The following is a 20,752-nucleotide window of genomic DNA, read 5'->3' as shown; positions in this document are numbered from 1 at the left end:
CACTGCACAGACTTGGAGTGAATCATGAATACTAACTTCACTTCAAAATGACTTAACCATCATCCCAGCAAAGAAGGCCAATCTGGCATAGAATTCTTATATGTACCAACTTGTATAACATTAGGAATAAATACATTAGGAATAACATTAGGTGTTAATGGGAGTTTGTGCAGGAAGTGACTACATTTCCAATAATATAATGCAGTGTTATTAATAAATATGATTGTCTTTTGCATGGCTGGTGTGGCTCAGTGGATTGAGTGCCAGTCTGCAAACCAAAGGGTTGCCAGTTCAATTCCCAATCAGGGCACATGCTTGGGTTGTGGACCATGTCCCCAATAGGGGGTTCATGAGAGGCAACCACTCATTGATGTTTCTCTCCATCTCTTTCTCCCTCTCTTCCTCTCCGTCTAAAAATAAATAAAACCTTTAAAACAATATGACTGTCCTTTGGGTCTTCTACCCTTTCCCCCATCTCCCCAATATAAATTCAAATGTTATTCATATTTGCATTATCCCTACTTATTAAGCACTTAAAGCAGCAAACCCTAGCATCTTTGCATATGCATTTATTACTTGGAAATAATCCAGATATCCAACAGTAGTATAAATCCTAATCCATAGTATCCTTGAGACTTAATGAAGATAAATCTGATTTAAGCTCTTTTATTTATCTCTCACTGAGTGAGGGAGTGTTACTTAGAACCTTAGCATCATCACAAGGAAGTGGCTAAAGAAAACCTGCCTTCAGTCATTCATGTTCAGCAAGTACATTGTCTAACTTATGGGCCAGTCACTGTGCTCTGCGGACCCTCCACAGCCTTTATCAAAATGGAGCCGAAGGCACTTTTTAACTGCTTCATGTTGTAATTAAAGTTTCACACCACTGAGTACAAGTACCTTCAAGGGTAAACATGCATGCAAAATAAAAGTTCCATTTGTTTCACTAAAATGTGTATGGACTTGTGACTCTGTATTACTTCTGTTTGACCTTGAAACAAATAAACAATGCTGCTTTTAACATTTCTTAAAGGTTTATCACCTTTTTTTGAGAGGGAAACTTTAATAACCACCTTTAATATATAACCAAATCTATGCTGAGAAAACAATGCTGAGAAAAAGAATAGAAAATATCCATAAGTGTTTTTATATGAAACAAATTAAAATTAAGGTAAAAAGTCTAGACATTTGTGTGAAGTGCCCCCCATTTCATTGGTTTGTTTTATTATGTTACCAGCTCATGGCAATGGACACGTGTATTTCTAAAGACAATTTGCTTTTGGTATTATTTTTTAAATTAAGTATTTGGATATGTTATGAATATTAAAATGTAAGAATACCAGTTGGTTATTTTTCATGAATTTAAGACCTCAGTTATTTCTTATTTCTGTTTTTCTATTGACCATGTTCTTTCAAATATTCAGTCCTTCATTTCTTCCCGGATACTTCCTTCTTTAATATTTGTTGCTAATGAGACTATAAAAGTGACCAAAAACCTGAACAAAACTGAACTGTTAAATAGTGTTCATTGCTTCTTGAACAATTGAAGGAATTGACACTAGACTGACATGCCCTTCGAGGAGGGTTGGACAACTCCATCTTTTTCTTGTAGCTCCCTAGCTTGTTCCAAATTCCTCCCTCATCTTTGTTACTGAAGAATCTTCAGTTCTCTTCTCTTGGTAATCAGCCATAACACAACCATTTGCAGGAAGAAATAAATAACCTTTACATTAGAGTACTTTATGGTGCAAATATTTGTTGTGTTGGGATATAACCAGAGCACATTTATTAAATATCAATGACATCCATATGCTTATTATTTATTCATTGAACTAATATTATTGAGCAGCTTCCATGCAACAGGCATTGTTCATTTTTTCCAAGTTTTAAAATCATAATCAGTTCTATTTTTATAATTTATTATGAATCAAAAGTACTAATAATGGATTTAGTTTTCCTTCTCATTGGGTTTTGGGAGTATACCATAAAGACAGTGAGAATGAGCTTTAGAATCAGAGAACCTATGGAAATTCCAGCTCCAGTGCTTTCTAACTGGGTGACTTTGGGCAAGTTAATGAACTTCTCTAAGCCTCACTTACTTCATCTTTACAATGGGGATAATAGTAGTATTTGCCACACCTCTGTCTTCTGAAGAGGGAATTAGAAAATGCATATAAAGCATGTTGTAGTGGGTTTGGCAGGTAAGAAAGCAGTCACTAGGTGTTATTTGCTATTGTTATTAAATCATAGCGCTTGGCTAGTGGATTGTGATCATCTTTTTTAACAGATACCCATGAGATATACTCAGAGTAAACTTGGACAGTGGGAAAGACACCACCACCTGGACTGCGGTGTTGTAAACAAAAGCCCTAAAACCGGGTGTGGCAGTGGTGAGGGGAACAGATGCTCTGAATGCTTTCTAGGATGTGTTTTTCACTATATGCCTAAGCTGTGATGAATGTCATTAATGCCATCTCTTCTTCTATTTTAGGTAAGTACATCACCATTTTTGAAGTTCTATTCAGATGGGTAAGTCTTGCTGTTGGAGCTTCTCATTTTGATTTACATGCTTGGAAAACCTGGACCAGACGATGTGCTCACCATGGTCAGACAAATGCCTTTATTTGATTCAAGCAGAGATCTGGAAAGATAACAGCATTTCCCACATGCATTCCAACTCCATTTCAAATCATTGGCGGAAGAATTACTCATTATGCTAAATTGGATAAAATTTTATATTTAATATAAATAATTGAAGATTGAGTTGTTTATTCTATCTGGAAAGGCAGAGTATTTGAAAGACTTTAGAATAGGAAAAATGATTTCCTTTCAATTAGCAATTATAAAAGCCTCTCTAAAGTAAATATACAGACCTTTATTTTTATGCTTGCAAATGGAAAATCATTTTTTATTTTAATTCATAAAGAACAGTTATTCCATGATTATATTATATTAATGAGACATAATTTTGTACCAAGTAGAGAAGGTGGCCAGTGGCCCCACAAGGCAATGTGCACAGAACATTGTAGAGAGAACTCCTATTCTGAGTGAGATTTCATGTAGTTAATATAGCATATCCATGGTTGGCTGTAATCTAGCCCCATAAATGCTTGAAGTGGAATAAATGACCTAAATCACAACAACGGATTTGGTATAGACCTAGATTGGATGTGAAAGATGATCAAGCTATGAAATATTTCACAAAAAGAAGTTGTGAGATCTCTGATAAACTTTAAAAACTGTATAGACAATTTTATTTGTATTAGGAAATCAAGATTTATCCTGCCTTGAAGCAGAGTATTAAATTGACTAGCTGTTCTCAGTGATACAGCCCAAGTTTGCTCCGCCAGCTTCAATTTCCATAAGTTACACCATGTATACTTCATACGCTGTTAGTCTTGGTCTCCTGAGAGGCTAATGCTAAAATGGGGTTAGAAATGCAAGGATTTGGGGAAATCCTGATGTGAGAGAATATAGAGGGGAAGCCAGATAAGGCTGTGAGAAACCTCAGAATATGAAAGAAATTTGACCCTAAGTAAAGAAGAGAGAGAGGGAGGGGTGGTTGTGTAGAAGCATCCTAGGTTGTGTTAGGTTAAGCCATACAGGAGTCCTCAAGCCAAAATCAGTCATCAGAAGAGCCCTGTGTTTCTTGGGAGTGGATCTGCCTCAGTATCTTCACTGTGCTCTGGCATTGCCTTGGGGAAGATCATGGGAAGTATGACTATAGCTCCGTTGCTTCAGTGGATTTCAGAGGCAGCAGCTGGGGTCCTTTGGCCAATTGTGAATCCAATCAATAGTTAGAGGTCTGCAGTGCATTCTTGTGGCCACCATTCTTAGGCTCCTGGGTCTTGTTTCTTCCTCTCTCTATTACGATCCCTCTCCTACCACCATTTCTGAGCCACATCTGACTCATTCTTCATGTCCAATTCAGTTATCACTTCCTTCATGATCTGGATAAGCAAGCGGCTAGTGATTACTGCTCTCTTTTGGAATTTTATAATTCTTTGTATTTCCCTATGGTATTTGTTGCTTTTTATTATTCATTTTCTCAAAATAATTATTGAGAGCTGTGTTTATATTAGATGTCTTCCTATAGTCTGGGGGAGTGTTCAGAAAAAATAAGGCCTGGGTAACATTTTGAAAAGCTCATGGTGGTCTAATGAGAGAGACAACACAACAAAATAAATGAACTAAAATACAGTATAAAAGAGGTAGAACTGTGAGCAGAGATGCAAGGTGATAGAATAAGGAAGAATTACCTTTTGGGGGATAAGGAATGGTAGTGCTGAAGTGTAGGAGACCGTTCTGTGTGGCATGGGCCCAGCTCCCACTGGGAGATGCATAGGACCGATGCCCACGGATAGGTTCTCCTGTGGGGAATCAGGCCTGCAATGTGCCTAGGCCGCTTTGAGTCTTGTTCTTGCTAAAAAACTCCCTCACCCTGAATTGAGGACATTTACTACAAAGTAACTTCCTAAAATCCATGCTAACCCTTCCAAGGATGAGTGTAACCAGTTCAACTGCTTTTGCCTTTTCATTTGCAAATATCCCTCTTCTGTGACATGATTAACAGCATTGGCTCCTTTGTTGTCTGTAAAAGGTAACCACCTAATGTGAACCTGTGTGTAGTAAATGAGGACCATCATGTAGTGTTCTGATAAACCCAATAAAGGCCGGTCACAGCAAGGGCCAAGGCTTTTGCTCCCCTTGAGACAAAAGCCACGCTGTCCCTTTTCCTCCACCAGACTTGGTAGTCCGTGTGAATGTCTCATTTCATCCATAATGATGCAGACACTGCAGGCCGGTGTCTGCATCACTGAGGGAGGGAAAATTTCATGCAATAAGTGAGACTGAACTTTATCTTGAAGGTTGACCAGGTAGCTCAGGGTTGATGGTTGAATGGGCAGCATGCACAAAGGCACAGTGGTATGAAAGAGCACAGCGAAGGTTGATAATACGTGAAGTTTTACGTGACAGTGTGCATTTATGGGATTATGGTGAAAGCGGAGTCTGTAAGATTCACCTAAAGTCAAATTATCTGGACCTTCTGGACTTGGTAAGTGGTTTGGACTATACTCTATGAGCCTTAATCTAATTCAGAACATCTGAAAGTCATGTGGACCTGGCTGAATCATAGAAGCACTAATGTGTATAATTCTATTATGCCATAACAAACAAACAAAAAAAGACAACTGTATTTTTTGTGTTTTGTACATGTTAAATATCCTTAAATACATTTTCTGTATTTAAAAATTGCTATGAAACTATAATGAAGACATTACATTTTGACAAAATAAAATAAAAACATGAAGGAGAAGGCCTAAGTATAATGGGAAGATTTAGCGGATTTTTAATCTCAGGTATAAGATTTGTTACAAAATAACCATTTCCTCCTCTGCATGCATTTACTGTTTGTATTGTGGGTTTATAAGACATAATTGGAAAATATAGTTGTGTTCCAAATCACAATGTGATAGTGAACATGCTTTGCAATGTTTGGGAAGGTAGTGTAGAAATTCACTAGAATGTCGTTCAACAGTTCTAGCTTTAAATCTGCATAAGCCCTAACATCAATATGTTATTCCACTTTATAAGAATTGTAGATATGCCCATGCTTTTTATTTTAAAGAAGGCAACTTGAAATGGGGACATGATACCACTCTTCACAAAATTACCAGTGTAGAGATTATGCTTTAAGCAAAAGTTATCCACAGTTGGGGAGCAATTAAGTTGACCATTTGATTATGACAAGGGCAGAAAAAACTATAGGGTCATTACGTAAAAACTCAGGTTAGACACATTCGTGTAAATTAAAATATTTATACATATAGGTATATTTACAATGACTCCAAGCTGTTTAAACTAAGCCTGAGAGTGGTTTCTGAATATTTTTGTGATGTTTGCTTGCTTTTGCTCATTATTTTGTACATTTTCTAGCACATGCCAGGAGTCAAGTTATAGAAGGCATGACTATTTTTAAGCACAGTTTTTGGATGAATAACTTAAAATGACATAATTATATTACCAGGATAAATGTTATAGAATTATATCTTCTTGAAGATGAATATTCTGTAATTTGCAGTATGGATCTATTGTCGAATACTTTTTTTTTTATCAGATTTCTTTCCATTGCCATTAAATCCCCTTAAACCACCCCCCCAGCAATCACCACATTATTGTCCATGTCCATGAGTCCTTTTTCCCTTTTGTTCAAACCACCCCACTGGGTTCCCCCCACTTAACTGTCATCCTGCTTTCTATATATGAGTCTGTGTCTTTATGCTTGTTAGTTCAGTATGTTCATTAGATTTCACATATGAGTGAAATCATATGGTATTTGTCTTTCTCTGACTGGCCTATTTCACTTAGCTTAATGTTCTCCTGGTCCATTCACACTGTTGCAAAGGGTAAAACTTTCTTTTCTTTTTATGGCTGAGTAGTATTCCATTGTGTAAGTGTGCCATAGTTGTTTTATCACTCATCTGATGGACACTCAGGCTGCTTCCATATCTTTGCAATTGTAAATAACACTGCAATGAATACAGGGTCCTTATTTTCTTTCAAATTAGTATTTTAGGTTTCTTCAGATATATTCCCAGAAGTAGGATAGCTGGGTCAAAAGGCAGATCCATTTTTAATTTTTGAGGTATCTCCATACTGCTTTCCACAGTGGTTGCACCATTCTGCATTCCCATCAACAGTGCAAAAGTGTTCCCCTTTCTCTACATCCTCACCAGCATTTGTTTGTTGATATATTGATGATGGTCATTCTGACAAGTGTGAGATGGCATTTCACTGTGGTTTTAATTTGCATTCCTCTGATGATTAGTGACATGAGTGATGATTAATAGACCTAATCTTTTCATAGGTCTATTGGCCATCTGTATGTCCTCTTTGGTGAAGTATCTATTTAGGTCCTTTGCCTATTTTTTAATTGTTTTTTTTTTTTTGGTGTTGATTTTTGTAAGTTCTTTATAAATTTTGGATATTTACCCCTTATCAGGTGTATCAGTGAATATGTTCTCCCATTCTATAGGGAGTACTTCTATAAAACATATTAGCTTTTATTAACTCAAGAGGCAAGATCTTCTCTTAAGAGAAAGAGGAGAAAAACAAGACTAGAAGAATCAGTAGTTTTCTAATAGTTGCTGTCATTAGTATAGTATCTGAAAAACAGAAGGTATTCACTAAATAACTACTGAAGAAATTGAATAAATGGTAAATTCAGTGCATGAAGGCATATAAGTAACAGGAAACTCGGATAAAAAAAGAAGAGCAGAGTGTTTTCAGTTTTCTGTTTTTCTGAGTGAATAGTAAGAAAAACATTTTACATAAGACTCAAAGCACACAGATACACACAATTTTGTATAATTGTAATAAAAGTATCAAAACAAACACTTAGCTCTACAAAATATTATACATTCTTATATTTTCTTTTTTATTCCAGCTCATTAAAAAATGCTGGTTATGTCCCATTAAGTAGATTTTATAACCTAATAGATTGAAGTTCACAATTTGGAAAATGCTTATATGGGAGAAATTATACATTTATGTTGTTATTCAGAAATGAGTCTATTAGAGCCATTTACTACCATTGGGCCTGAAATCCAAAGTCAGACAGAGAGTCTTAGTACTTTCACACTAACAAAGGAATTTATTTTAATTTTTAATTTGATGTGATTTCGGATTTACTGTTATAGTTGAAAGAGTAGCACAAAGAATTACTGGATATTCATCACCAAGAGTCCGCCAATATTCTGATTTTCTTTCTCTTTCCCTTTCTTTCTTTGTCACCCTGTGTCTTTCTTTTCCTGTCTTTCTCTGTCTCCATATCTTTCTGCACTTTTCTCTGTCTCTCTGTCTTTATCAGTCAATCATCCATCTTTCTATCTACCTACCTACCTATCAAATCACCTATATGCATACATCCATAATACACAAATATCTGTGCTTATTGATATAATTGTTCTTCTGAGCTACTTCATTATAGACATAAATACCCCTTTACTTCTAAATACTTAAATATTTCCCAAAAGCATGGAATTATCTCAAATTGTTACACTTCCATAATCAAAATCAGCAAATTAACACTGATACAATGCTACTGTCTAATCTACAGGCCTTGTTTCTAATTTCATTTCATTGTCCCAATGATGTTCTTTGTAGTGAAAGAAAATACAAATCAATGCTGCATAATTAGTTATCATATATTTTTAATATCCTTTAAACAGAAACAGTTTCCAACACTTGATTTCATGATATTGATGTTTTAGAAGAATGCAGACCAATTGTTTTACCTTCATTTTGAGTTTTATGTTTCCTTGTGATGAGATTCCTACAATACTGGGAGGAATACGATGGGAGTAATTGTGAGTTTTTGTATCTGGAGGCACATTTATCAGTAGTTTCATTACTACACTTTTAGCTTTGATCACATGGTTAAAGCAATGTCTGCCACATTTCTATGCTGTGAAGTTACTATTTTCTCCCCTCTCTCTGTGTGTAAAATATGGCGCTAGTAATTCCACTTCCACAATAATAAGAATTGCCCAGCACCATCAAATACCCAACTGACATAGGTGTCCCTTGCTTCCTGAAGTAGTGAGGTTGACTTAAATCAGAATGTCTGCTGAACTTTGTCTTGGATCAAACTTCAAGTTAATCTGGGAAAAGGAAGGGCAAATGTTGGTGCATGAATATTTTCAAATGTTTCTGGATGAGTTCCAAATGTGCGTGATGGTTTCTGGATTTTGATATCATTTGATGTGGCTATTTGTACCTCATCTCATTTTCATTAGTGTGGATGATCAAAATTAAAACATTAAACAATTTCATTATTTATTTATACATGTATTTTTTCCTGCTGGTGATTCAAAAAAAGATTTAGGCTATCCTAATATTTTAAATGTAGAAAAGGACTATGGAAAGTGAAGTCAGAAACACAATGTAAAAGTACACTTTGTATTTGGAGTTAAATTTAGATTTGAGTTTCCTCAAAAACATGGTAAATAGGGAAACCTGATAATAGTTATGTCTTCAGGAGAAAAAACTTTCTTCCTGTAATTAATTCTAAGACTTTTCATTATGAGCTCTTCACAAAACAGAGCAACAAAGTATTTAACAGCAATTTTATGAGTTACATAAAAGCATATTAGTCATTACAGGTAAATACAAGTGTTCTTAGCCTTGATACAAGTCTAGCTATTAAACCATTCTCCCATGTAAGGAATTCTCTAGAAATTAAGTTGTTATAGGTCTGAGGATTTGGTATTGGGAAATTGCTTACTGACTATACATAGCAGAAGGCTTTTCAGCCTTGTCATTAGATAATCTCTTATCATCATTTGTCTCGTCATTTGACATCATTTGACGTCATTTGTCTCAGCTTAACTTGGCAGTGACTTGCTTCCAGAAGTTACGTGGCTGTCAGTTTGACATTGAGCTCTTTGTCTGCAGTGGGAATAATCTGGAATTTCTATGGAAGTAACATTCAGAGGGTTTATATTACAGGATTATAGTTAGAAAAGTCACCAGGAAATGTTTGTGGAGGCAAGATAACCACAGATGTATCTGATTACCTATTTGGAGTACTTGCAGTGGAATTTCTTACTGTTTCTAATGTGGTCAAAAGTAATAAAATAAACAGGAAAGTGTTTTTTTTCTTTTTAAAATGGAAGACTATTTTTTAAATTTTTTAAATTGTTGTTCAATTACAGTTGTCCCCATTTTCCCCCTTTGCTCTCCCCTACCCTGTCCATTCTCCCTAGCCCACATTCAATTCTCCCCTCTTCCCCATTATCCTTGACCATGGGTCATTTATATACATGTTGCTTGACTTGACCCTTTCCCTTCTTTTCCCTATTATCCCCCTCCCTTCTCCCCTCTGGTCACTGTCCGTTTGTTCTTTATTTACATGTCTCTGGCTCTATTTTGCTCGCTTGTTCATTTTGTTGATTAGGTTCCATTTATAGGTGAGATCACATGATATTTGTCTTCCGCCTTCTGGCTTATTTCACTTGGCATAATATTCTCCAGTTCTGTCCGTGCCATTGGAACGGATAGGAGTTCCTTTCTTCTTTCTGCTGCATAGTATTCCATTGTGTTCCATAGTATTCCATGCTATTCCATTGTGGTACCATGGTTTTTTGATCCACTCCTTTACTGGTGGGAACTTAGGTTGTTTCCAGCACTTGGCTATTATAAATAATGCTGCTATGATCACTGGGGTACATAGGTTCTTTTGAATTGGTGTTTAAGGATTGTTAAGATATAATCCCAGCAGTGGAATCACCAGGTCAGAAGGCAGTTCCATTTTTAGTTTTTTGAGGAAATTGCATTGTTTTCCACAGAGGCTGTACCAGTATGCATTCCCACCAACAGTGAACTAGTTATTAAGATAATCAGTTATATTTAAATTGGTATGGTAAAACATCCTTCCTTTAAACCATTGTTACCCTAATGCTTAAATAGTCCAGCCTAGAAAATATTCCTAGGTTCAGCAACTTTGGAATTAAACTTCACTGTTCTTTTCCTACCATATAGCTGTACAAGTAGGAATCGCATCACTATAAGAGAGATTGATCATGTAATATGTCATGGGATAAAAATAAATGTTGATTTTTCTATTGTTGCTTTCTTTTGCCCAATTGGAGAAAAGAAATTGAAAAAACAAGCTTGACTGCATTTTCTTTAAGATTAATTTGGAAGTTTAGTGGAAATAGACTGCAAATTTAAAAAGATTAGTAATACCTAACCTAAGTAAGGGGCAAGGAAATGGGCATGCACATTATTTTACAGACTATAAATGGGATTCAATCCATGTCAAAAGACTTAAAAGTATGAATACACTTTACATGTATCAATTTCTTCTTTAAAAACCTATCATCTGGTAGTAATTAGAGAAGTGGGGGAAAATGATTGTATAAGGATACTCAGTAATGAGTTGTGGATAATAGTCAAATATTTGGGTGTGAATATACATTAACAGCAGACTATTTAAAATATGGTGCTTCAACATATTTACAAAAATGATGACAGAGATGGTAACACTAAAATGTTCATAAAACCATATATAATTTTTTACACATTTATAATATGTATACTAAAAATATAAAACCAAACCTGATAGAATTATATTTTTATCTTCTCATTTTGTTATACCTTAAGTAAATTTTGAAATATTACTTTTATAATAAAAAGTTATAACAGAGTATTATAATAATAAAAATAACAGTGATCATTTCCTTTAACATTACACATTTCTCTTTTAAAATTTTCATTTAAAATTTTGTGTTATGGAAATTTTCTAACATAAACACACATGGAGACAATAGTATTATGAACCCAAGTTACAAATTCCATCAACCGGCTTCAACAGCTATACACATGCAAATATTTTTTCCCAATTTGTGGGTTATCTTTTTACTTTCTGAAGAGTGTCCTTTGAAACACAAATTACTTTAATTTTTATGAAGTCTAATTTATTTGTATTGCTTGTTTTTTGAGTGTCATATCTAAGAACCATTGTCTGATTCAAAGTCACAGAGAATAATTTACACCTATATTTTCTTCTAAGAGTTTTATAGTTTTAGCTCTTATGTCTTTAATCCATTTTTTAATACTATTTTTTTTTCAGAGGGAGAGCAAGGGAGGGAGAAAGAGAGGGAAAGAAACATTACATCAGTTGGTTGCCTGTTGTAAGCGCCCCCCCAGGCAGGCATGTGTCCTGACCAGGAATTAGCTGGACACCTTCTGCCTTGCGGGACAATACCCAGCCAACTGAGCCACACCAACCAGGGCTCTCTAATCCATTTGGAGTTAATTTTGTATGTGGTGTGAGGAAGGGTTATAGTTTCATCCTTTTGCATGTAAATATCCAGTTGTCCTAATTGTTCAACCAATTGTAAAAAAATTACTTTTCCATTAAATGGTTATAAGCTCAAGGTATTTGAAAATTCTTGGAGGAACTAACTCACCATCAGCTCAGTTTTAAGCAATCATGAGATCATTAATTCACCTAAGTCATTGTTTACTGAGCACTTACATGCTTAACAGAACTTGAGAATACAAAGGTAAGTGAGGTTTTGAGCCCTGGGAACAAAAACTTTAGTGGACAGATTGTCATAAACATACACGTTAGATTATGTCAAAGTGTGAACAATGTGGTTCAGCAACAGTTGGCCACAAATGACTCCCCTGGATGAGTCACACCTGAGAGGGGTCACAGGGAACAAAAGGACCGGGCATGTGGGTGACCTGGATTCCTGGACAGGTTAGCTCCAGCCTAGTTAGAAAACCTTTCCATTTTGAATCCCTCTATTAGACACTACTATTATAACATTCTGCTGTTATTACGTTAGTCTTGATCAATAATAATCTTATAGTAAAGTAGAACTGCCATTACAAGTGTCAATTCTGTCTATTTGAAAAAAAACCAGTTTGGATTAAAACTATAATATATAATTCTGAGAAATCCAAAACTTCCTTTGTTCTTTTTCAGAAGAACAAGGAGAAAGAACAACTGGAGAGAGTAGTTGCCTGTGTGACTTGATTTTCTGTGCATCTCAGTTCTCCTCTATTCCATGTGGCTCAGGCTGATCACTGTCTCTCTCAGTGTGATATGAGTCAGTAAGATGATCAATTCAAAAAACCTCAAGCTTATACTTAGAAAAGGCTAGAGAAATACTAAGCAGTGTGTTGGTTAGGCAGATCAAGAGAGGCCAGATCCCCGTAATGCAAACAGCATGTGTTAAGCACTGCTGCAGGACGGAGCACGTCGATGTGTCCCCTGGCAGTTGCCTTTCCCACGTGTGTGGTAGAATGACAATGCCTGTTTTACCTATGACTTTCTGTTGCCATTTATACAACAGCTACTGATTAAAAGTTGATCAGCAAAACAAACAAACAAACGAGCAAAAAGAACTAGAGACATGGGAATAAAGAACAAATCGACAGTGACCAGATGAGAGGGGGTACAGGAATAACAGGGAAAGAAGGGGAGCATGTACAAAGGACTCGTGGACAAGGATGATGAGGAGGGGATTGTCTTTGGGAGCGGGGACTGGACAGGGCAGGATAGAGCCACAGGGGGAGAAATGGGGACAACTGTAACTGAACAACAATAAAAAAACTATATACTTTAAATACTTTTTATTTCAATTGACAAGATTGGGGCATTTGGAGTTATGGTTGTTGCCCCCCCCCCCTTTTAAAGTCATCTGTATTTGCTTTCTCATACTTTTTGTTCAATAAAACATGCACTTTAGTATACATATATCATACATCCTTTGTCTAATTTCCTTATGAAACTCAGGGTCGTTTGTGGTTTAAAATAGGTAATTCTTTCTAAGAGAGTATAAAATCTGTAAGCTTTTAGTAGCTCTCTGCTGGTTTACTTGTTTATTACAGATTTAAGAGTGCCTCTCAAGTTAATCTGTGTCATAAAACACAAGCAGACAATTCCAAACCTGTGCTTGTCACAGAAAAGGCCTTTAATAAATATTTGTTAACTCAATGAAATTATAAATTATTAAATGTTTCAGCCCTTTAAAATATATGAAAAGTGTTTAAAATAATATTAGGTATCTCAAGGTCAATACTAAACATGAAATTCGTTCCTATGAAAACTCTTCCAGGTATGCAACTATATGGACTGATTTATTAAAACTGATATTAAAAACTAATTTTGTTTTCCATATTTTGATTTTTTTATTGTTGCCACAGATGTGCCCCATTTCCCCCCTTTGCCCCCCTCCAGCCTGCCCCCACCTTCCTCCCCACCTCAGCCCTCACCACGTTGTCATCTGTGTCCATGGGCTATGCATATATGCAAATACGTTTTTTGGCTAATCTCTTCCGGTCCCCCCACCCCCTCCCCTCTGAGATCTGTCAGTCTGTTCCATGTCTCCGTGCCTCTGGTTTTATTTTGTTTATCAACTTATTTTGTTCATTTGCTTGCACATATGAGTGAGATCATTTGGTATTTGTCTTTCTCTGACTGGCTTATTTCACTTAGCATAATAGTCTCCGGGTCCATCCATGATGTCACAAAAGTTAGGAGTTCCTAGCTTTTGTTGTTGTTGTTGTTATTTTTACAGCTGTGTAGTATTCTATTGTGTAAATGTACCAGAACTTTTTTATCGACTCATCTACTGATGGACACTTGGGCTGTTTCCAGATCTTGACTATTGTAAATAATGCTGCTATGAACAAAGAGGTGCTTGTGTTCTTTCTGATTGGTGTATTGGTGGTCTTCAGATATATTCCCAGAAGTGAGATTGCTGGGTCAAATGGCAGTTTCATTTTTACTTTTTAGAGGAAACTCTACACCGTTTTCCTACAGTGGCTGCACCAATCTTTATTCCCATCAATAGTGCACGAGGGTCCCCTTTTCTCCACCTCCTCACCAGCACTTTTTTTTTTTATGTATTGATGGTAGCCATTCTGGCAGGTGTGAGGTGACGTCTCATCGTGGTTTCAGTTTGCATCAGTGCCATTTATACTGTCATTGCTTAGAAATCCTATTTTCTGTCTTACAAAACAGAATTGCATGTTTGTGTTATTGAATGTACTACTTGATCCCTAGTCTCATTAACCAAGCCCTCTACAAATTTAAAATCTTTATAGGTTACACCACCGTCTCCTGAAATTGTGAGAAGAATGTTTCTTAAAGGACACTCAAAATTACCTTGAAAACTGTTGCTGTTTTTAAGGTTAGTTGTGTGCCAGAATTAGAATTTGGGCCATGGGGTTAGCAGAGAGCACCTCTGTGTGCACACGAAGAGACTTGGACTCAGAGAGGCGTGGTGACCGCTGGGACTAAACTGTAATAAAAGAGCCCAATTTGAACCAATGTCACAGGGCTCTGATACCCTTTCAACATTCATTACAAACACGGCAGTTTGACTTGTTGCCAGAAATATCCGTGACAGTTTATTGCCCATTGTCATTTCTTATTCTTCAAGCATCTATAAATTGGAAGGTCGTAATAACTGTATACCTCTTGGGCTGCAGCCCACACTCAGTTGGCTTGGGGACAAAGTGTTGTGACTGTGTGAGTGGGAGATGTATGGCGGAGTCGTGGGTACATGTGGGGTGTTGGTTTAAAAAAAATCCCCTTCTACCCCATGACAGTCTTTGTACTTTGAGAGTAGCAGTGTCATGAGAAGTTTACTGTAGGTTATGGAAAAATTACTGACTTGAATCCAAATCGAGCAACTAGAGAAAAAGAATGCATTTTATTCTACAAAGAGGTTAAAGGCCTTTCTAATATTTATTTGTTAAATGGGGTATCTGAGTAGTGTCACTGAAGTTCATCATTCTCCACAGTGAGAACCTTGTTAGAGTTCATTGGAGTGCATGTATGGATGTTACATGGTTCTGTTGACACGTGTATGCCACAGTTTATCTAGAAGACACTGGACAGTAAGAAATTCCCTGTTGCTCTATTTGAAGATGAAGTATATTTCTTTGAACCACAGTTTTATGCTATTCATTGTGGCTCATCTCCGTAATTCTAAAAGCACTGGTTTTAAACTATAAATAGTCTCTTATGTGTTATAGGGTTGAAATCTCCTTGTGGACTATTAATACTACCAACCGAAAATACTCAGAATCAAGAGCTTTCCATTTCTGCCCTCTGTATCCAGTGCATCAAATGGTGCGTGGACTATAAATCCCTGCCTGTTCCAGGGATCACTCATGGGTAGGAGAGCATATAGATGTGGATACTCAAGACTGTGAAGAGTTTAGAAGGCAGCCAGGTGGGCATCAAACACGTCAAGGCACAACTTGCACATAGAGCATCTCAGAAGGGGAGCAGTGAATTCTAGAAAAGAGATTGTTCTTTTCATTGTAAATAAAAATCTCCAAAACGATTATTGTAGAGCTAGAAATAAGTCCCTATGACACGCCAGGCATTGTGCTGATGGATGGGAATGGTGGGTGGAGGTGAAAAGATGCCTCAGGCACATTCCTTGTCTTTGTAGAACTTTCCAGAGGGGGAAAACCAGACCTAATCTGCCAGGACAGTATGGGCATCTCACCTGGCCCAGGCAAGTGGGTCTCATCTTACTAATATTTGCATTATACTGTGATAAAACTAGAAATACAGTGAGGTACTTTTTCCTGGCAATGAGGAACACTTTGGTTCCATGTTAGGAATGCTTTACTCTTAAATAGCATGCTATTTATTTCATCTATTTGTCCCTCTGTGTTTTAAAATATTCAACATTTTCCTAGCATACGAGCAGGGTATCACTTAGAGTCAATAAAATGACACATTTTTTAAGTAAATATGTTTTACAGTACAATGTTTGGGATTATGTTTAAAAAATCTCATTACCTTTTAATGCACAAAAGCCATGGTTCATTGGTCTTAAATGTTTCATGTAAAGACATTTATTTTGGAAACTATACGACTATAACAATGATAGGTTGAAGTGACTCCAAGAGAGTGGGAATGCCATGTTAGTATTGTTATAACCCACATCTTTTAGTAATGACTATGCAGAATGTCGTACATAGCAAATAACTGACGAACGCTCCTGCCTAAGTGATTTCTATTCTATTTCTCTCCTTCCGATTCTCACCTGTAGTTGAAGTTGTTGCAATACTGTACCCTAGTCTAGGGGGAAAGGCACAGATGTGATTTCCTATCTGATCACTAGATGGCAACATCTTTCCCCAAAGAATTAACTACTCAGGCATTTGCAAGTGCAGTCGCCTAGAAGCCTGAAAGAAGATGAGACAATTGTAATTGCCATAGTGTTTTGACTTAATTAAAGTCATCAAAGGAACAATTAGTACATATTATTTTGCATTCAAAAAGGGGGGTAATGATTTGGTTTGGAAACAGTAGCAAAGAAATCATTACTTAAGACAAATACGAAATATGCCTTTAGGAAGTGATTTAGGAGGTAAAAACTTCCCAAACAAGGAAACATCTTGTGCCCATTTGGAAAACTGGGTACTAGTCCATGAGCCATGTGTTAAAGAGAAATGCTAGTTAATGTTGTAAAGTTTACATAGTCATTTTCTACAAACGAGTAAAAGATAAATTTCACTTTGCCCAGTCAGAAGGACTCGGTCATGGGCCCTTTACTGCCCTACCTGGACAGCCTTGCCGGGTCCCTCAGAGTACAGGGATGTGTCCAGAATGTTCACTTTACCTTCCTGAGCAAAAATGTGCACTGGTGAAGATGGATGAGAAGACTTCTCTGTAGGAAGCACTATTCATAAAATTATAGATTCGTAGAAAAGTGAGTTAAAAGGACTCAGAAGATGTCTTTTCAATGCCCTTCTTTTAGAGATGGAGGAAATATGGATGTAGCTATTGTGTGTACTTAAGATATTAGCACACCAAAACTACATTTGTGGCATATTTTCATGTTATGCTTCTAAAGCTATTTGTCAATAAATGTCTTGGCTCAATGGTTACAGTTTGGGCAGTTGAGGTATTGTTAGCCCAGAATATTAAGCCTCCTTCCCTTTCTCTTCTGGCACTTGAAAAATAACTGTTTTATAGAGTTTTATTGCTGGGAGAGATTTTAAACATCAGATATACCCTTTCATTTTATATACATATAGTGATTACATCCTAGAGAGATTAATTTGTGTCCATAGTGGACTTTTTGTATCATATCATGTTGAGCATTTCCCTTTGTGGGCTGAGAGACAGCAATCCACAGCAGTAAAAATTAAAACAGATGATACAAAAAGAATTACTGATAACAATGTTTCTCAGGGCGATGATTTTAATTTGGTGTTAGTATTTTAAGGATGGTGCATAAACCAGTTATGTATTTGGCTTTATAATAATGTAGCCAATTATTTAGACATTTGAAAGGAGTAATATCAGGTTATTAGCAAGTTTTAGAACTGGATTTTTCTTCTTTGGTTTATTGACTGCATTGAATTGTCGTGTTGTGGGTGGCATAAGCTTTTCATTTCTTTTTTTAGGCATGGCTCTGGGGAATCATTAGGTAAATGCTTGTTACTTTTCCATAGTAATTATCTCTACGCTTTAATGGTTTCAGGTTTTTGGCCCCTCTTCCCTTTCTCCAACTTAATCAGAGGTTCAGAATGGTTTCCAGTTGGAGAAAGAATTATAAATCCAGCTTACCATCTAGTCTCTGTGTGGTCTTGGCAAACATTTTAGGCCTGGCCAGGCATGATGTTACTGGCAGAAATGGTGCTCTGCCTCGACCTGGACTCTGGCTTTGCCTTTTTTGCCTGAAGACCTTACAAAATTTAGGGAGAGTCCATGAATATGTGAACTATCTCCAAGAGTGTGCTTTGGTGATATTGAGTAACTCAGATCTTTTAAAGATTCTGAGTTTAGGGATGATATGTATAAATGGAAGTTCTCTTAGAAATGAAGATTTTACTCATTTTCCAAGTATCTGAGCCAGTCAGAGAAAGACAATATGATTTCACTTACATGTGGAATCTAATGAACAAAATAAACTAACTAACAGAATAGAGACAGAGTCACAGATACAGAGAACAGACTGACAGCTGGCAGAGGGAGAGATTTGGGGGCTGGGTGAGAAAGGGGAAGGGATCAAGCAAAGAAAAAAAGAAAGACTTTTTGACACAGACAAGAGTATGGGGACTGCTGGAGGGAGGGAGGGGCGGTGGGGTGAGGCAGAAGAGGATTAAGGGGGCAGATGGTGATAGAAGAGGAGTTGACTTGGGGTAGTGAACACACAATACAATGCACAGATGATGTATTGTTAAAAAAAGTAAGTGTTTGAGAACAAGGAATTCCAGCATTTGTTTGAATACTCCATGATTAGTGCTTTTAATGTGAAAGTTTTTTTAATAGAAAAATAGTAAACAGTACTTGGTTTTTCTTTATTGTTTGGAAAGATAACTAATTATCGTGGTTGTGGTCTTTGTTAACCCCTGTATGCCATTTTGTGTTTTCATGGCCTCCCATCCACTCCAAGCTCAGTTCCATAATTAGGGAGGAGTCACACTAGCCACACGGGTGTCATCCTTTCCTGAGACAGAGGACTTACTGCTCTTTCATATGGTGGCCTGCTGCCTGATTGCTCTTTGGGTCTCTGTTCATTTCTTCCTTTGATGTCCTGGCTCTACAGAGGCTGGTCAAGGCCCTGTTATTAGCTTTAACTAGGATGGGAACCTGACCTCAACTTAATGTATTGCCTCTTATATTGAAAATGGGGGAGGGTCACTCGAACCAGGATGGGATCAGTGACGGTGTTTAACTGTGCTGCAGTTTCCAGGTTAAACAGCCAGAACGCATACCTCATTTCACTCTGTCTTTGCAGTTACTTTGTACAAGGAAATATGTGCTGAAGTAGTGGGTGTATGCTGGGTATGTGCTCTTTAAAATTCTCATTAGAGTGGTAACAAAAGAGCTCTATAGATCATTGCAGTGACTAAATCAAACAAAAATATTAATATTAATGCCTAATAGGGAATATTTTCCCCATTTTCTTTACTATATTTCTCTTTTAAAATTCCAGAACTAGTATATGCTCACCACATACACTGCAAATGTGGAAGACCTAATAGAATCAGCAACTATTTATTATTTAATTACTATTTAAATACTCCACATAAATGTATAATATGAAAATATTGTGCATTTATAAATATATATATTAAATAAATATGTAACATATTAATATAAATTTATTTTATCATAAACAATAAAATTATAAATATTTATAAATGTATAAATACCTGTATACAATATAAACATACATGTATATATTAACACAAATATATCATATGTAAATAATAAAGTTATACATGTTTATAATTAAGATTATAAGATCAATGTTGATTTAATAGATAGATATTGGTCAATGAATTGCTCTTTGATTCATGCTGAAGTCATCTGGCTCTCCCTTGGAAGGCTAGTTTTACACTAATGTATTCCATGCAACTGTTACCATTTAACTATTTCTCGAGTGCTGCTGCAGCATGCCTGGCACAATAGATTGCCGTGGGCTTGCTGAGAGTCCTGGCTTCGGGTATAAGAATGAATAGGATTTCCACAGACATAGGGACAGCAAAATTAAAGAAGAAAGCATATCAGACAAAGGCACAGAAACAGGAAGTATGGTGCAATTTGGGGGAAGAGCCAGTGGGCCAGAGTGCTTAAGCACAGGGTGAAGAGAATCAGCAGGCAGATGTTGATGGAATGTCATAAGGAAGATCTGTTTGGAATGATCTCACAGGGGTGTAGACTGAGTGTGGGGTCTAAGAAACGTTAAGACCAGTAGATTAGGCTGGATGAGAGACAATGTGGAGTTAAGTTTGGTGGGAATGGATAGGCCCAGGGACAGATATTAGAGATATTTCAAATGTGCTATTATACCATAGTATACAAGTTACTATGCTAGTTGAAAAAGAGTGAGATGGTGAAGATGATCCTCAGGTGCAGGCCTGAATGACTGGTTGAATGACAAGGCAGAAACAGAAATAGGGAAATGAGGAGAAGATGCTAAACTGGGAGAAGATGCTGGGAGTGATTTGTTCAGTTTGAGTGTAAGCAGGCAATGCATGTAGTTATCTCTAATGAGGGAGAGAGGTCGGGATGGAGGTATGAATTGAAACATATCCATTGAATTTTTCTGCTCACCGCTACAGTTTTTCTCTAAATTTTTACCAAAAAAATTGTTTCTAAATTCTCAAGCTTGTAGTACCAATTTGATAAGTATCTCCCTGAGTGCATGCTCCATCAAACCGTCCAGCATTTACTTTATCTCAGGCTCAT

The 20,752-nt window shown here is 36.6% G+C and overlaps 1 protein-coding gene and 1 long non-coding RNA gene across 2 annotated transcripts in view; both read left to right on the top strand.

Moving 5' to 3' along the window:
• The window catches only part of LOC118499222, a 77,921-nt gene extending 71,866 nt beyond the window's left edge, over nt 1–6,055 (top strand). Inside the window, exons 2-3 of the long non-coding RNA XR_004901748.1 lie at nt 2,492–4,290; nt 4,822–6,055. This is a non-coding gene — a long non-coding RNA (uncharacterized LOC118499222). The remainder of the gene's footprint in view (nt 1–2,491; nt 4,291–4,821) is intronic.
• PDE4D (phosphodiesterase 4D) overlaps nt 1–20,752 on the top strand; it is a 798,342-nt gene that overhangs the window by 206,240 nt on the left and 571,350 nt on the right.

This window comes from Phyllostomus discolor, chromosome 3 (assembly GCF_004126475.2).
Source record: "Phyllostomus discolor isolate MPI-MPIP mPhyDis1 chromosome 3, mPhyDis1.pri.v3, whole genome shotgun sequence".
Lineage (NCBI taxonomy): Eukaryota > Metazoa > Chordata > Mammalia > Chiroptera > Phyllostomidae > Phyllostomus > Phyllostomus discolor.
This window is presented reverse-complemented; position numbering and strand designations above follow the sequence as displayed.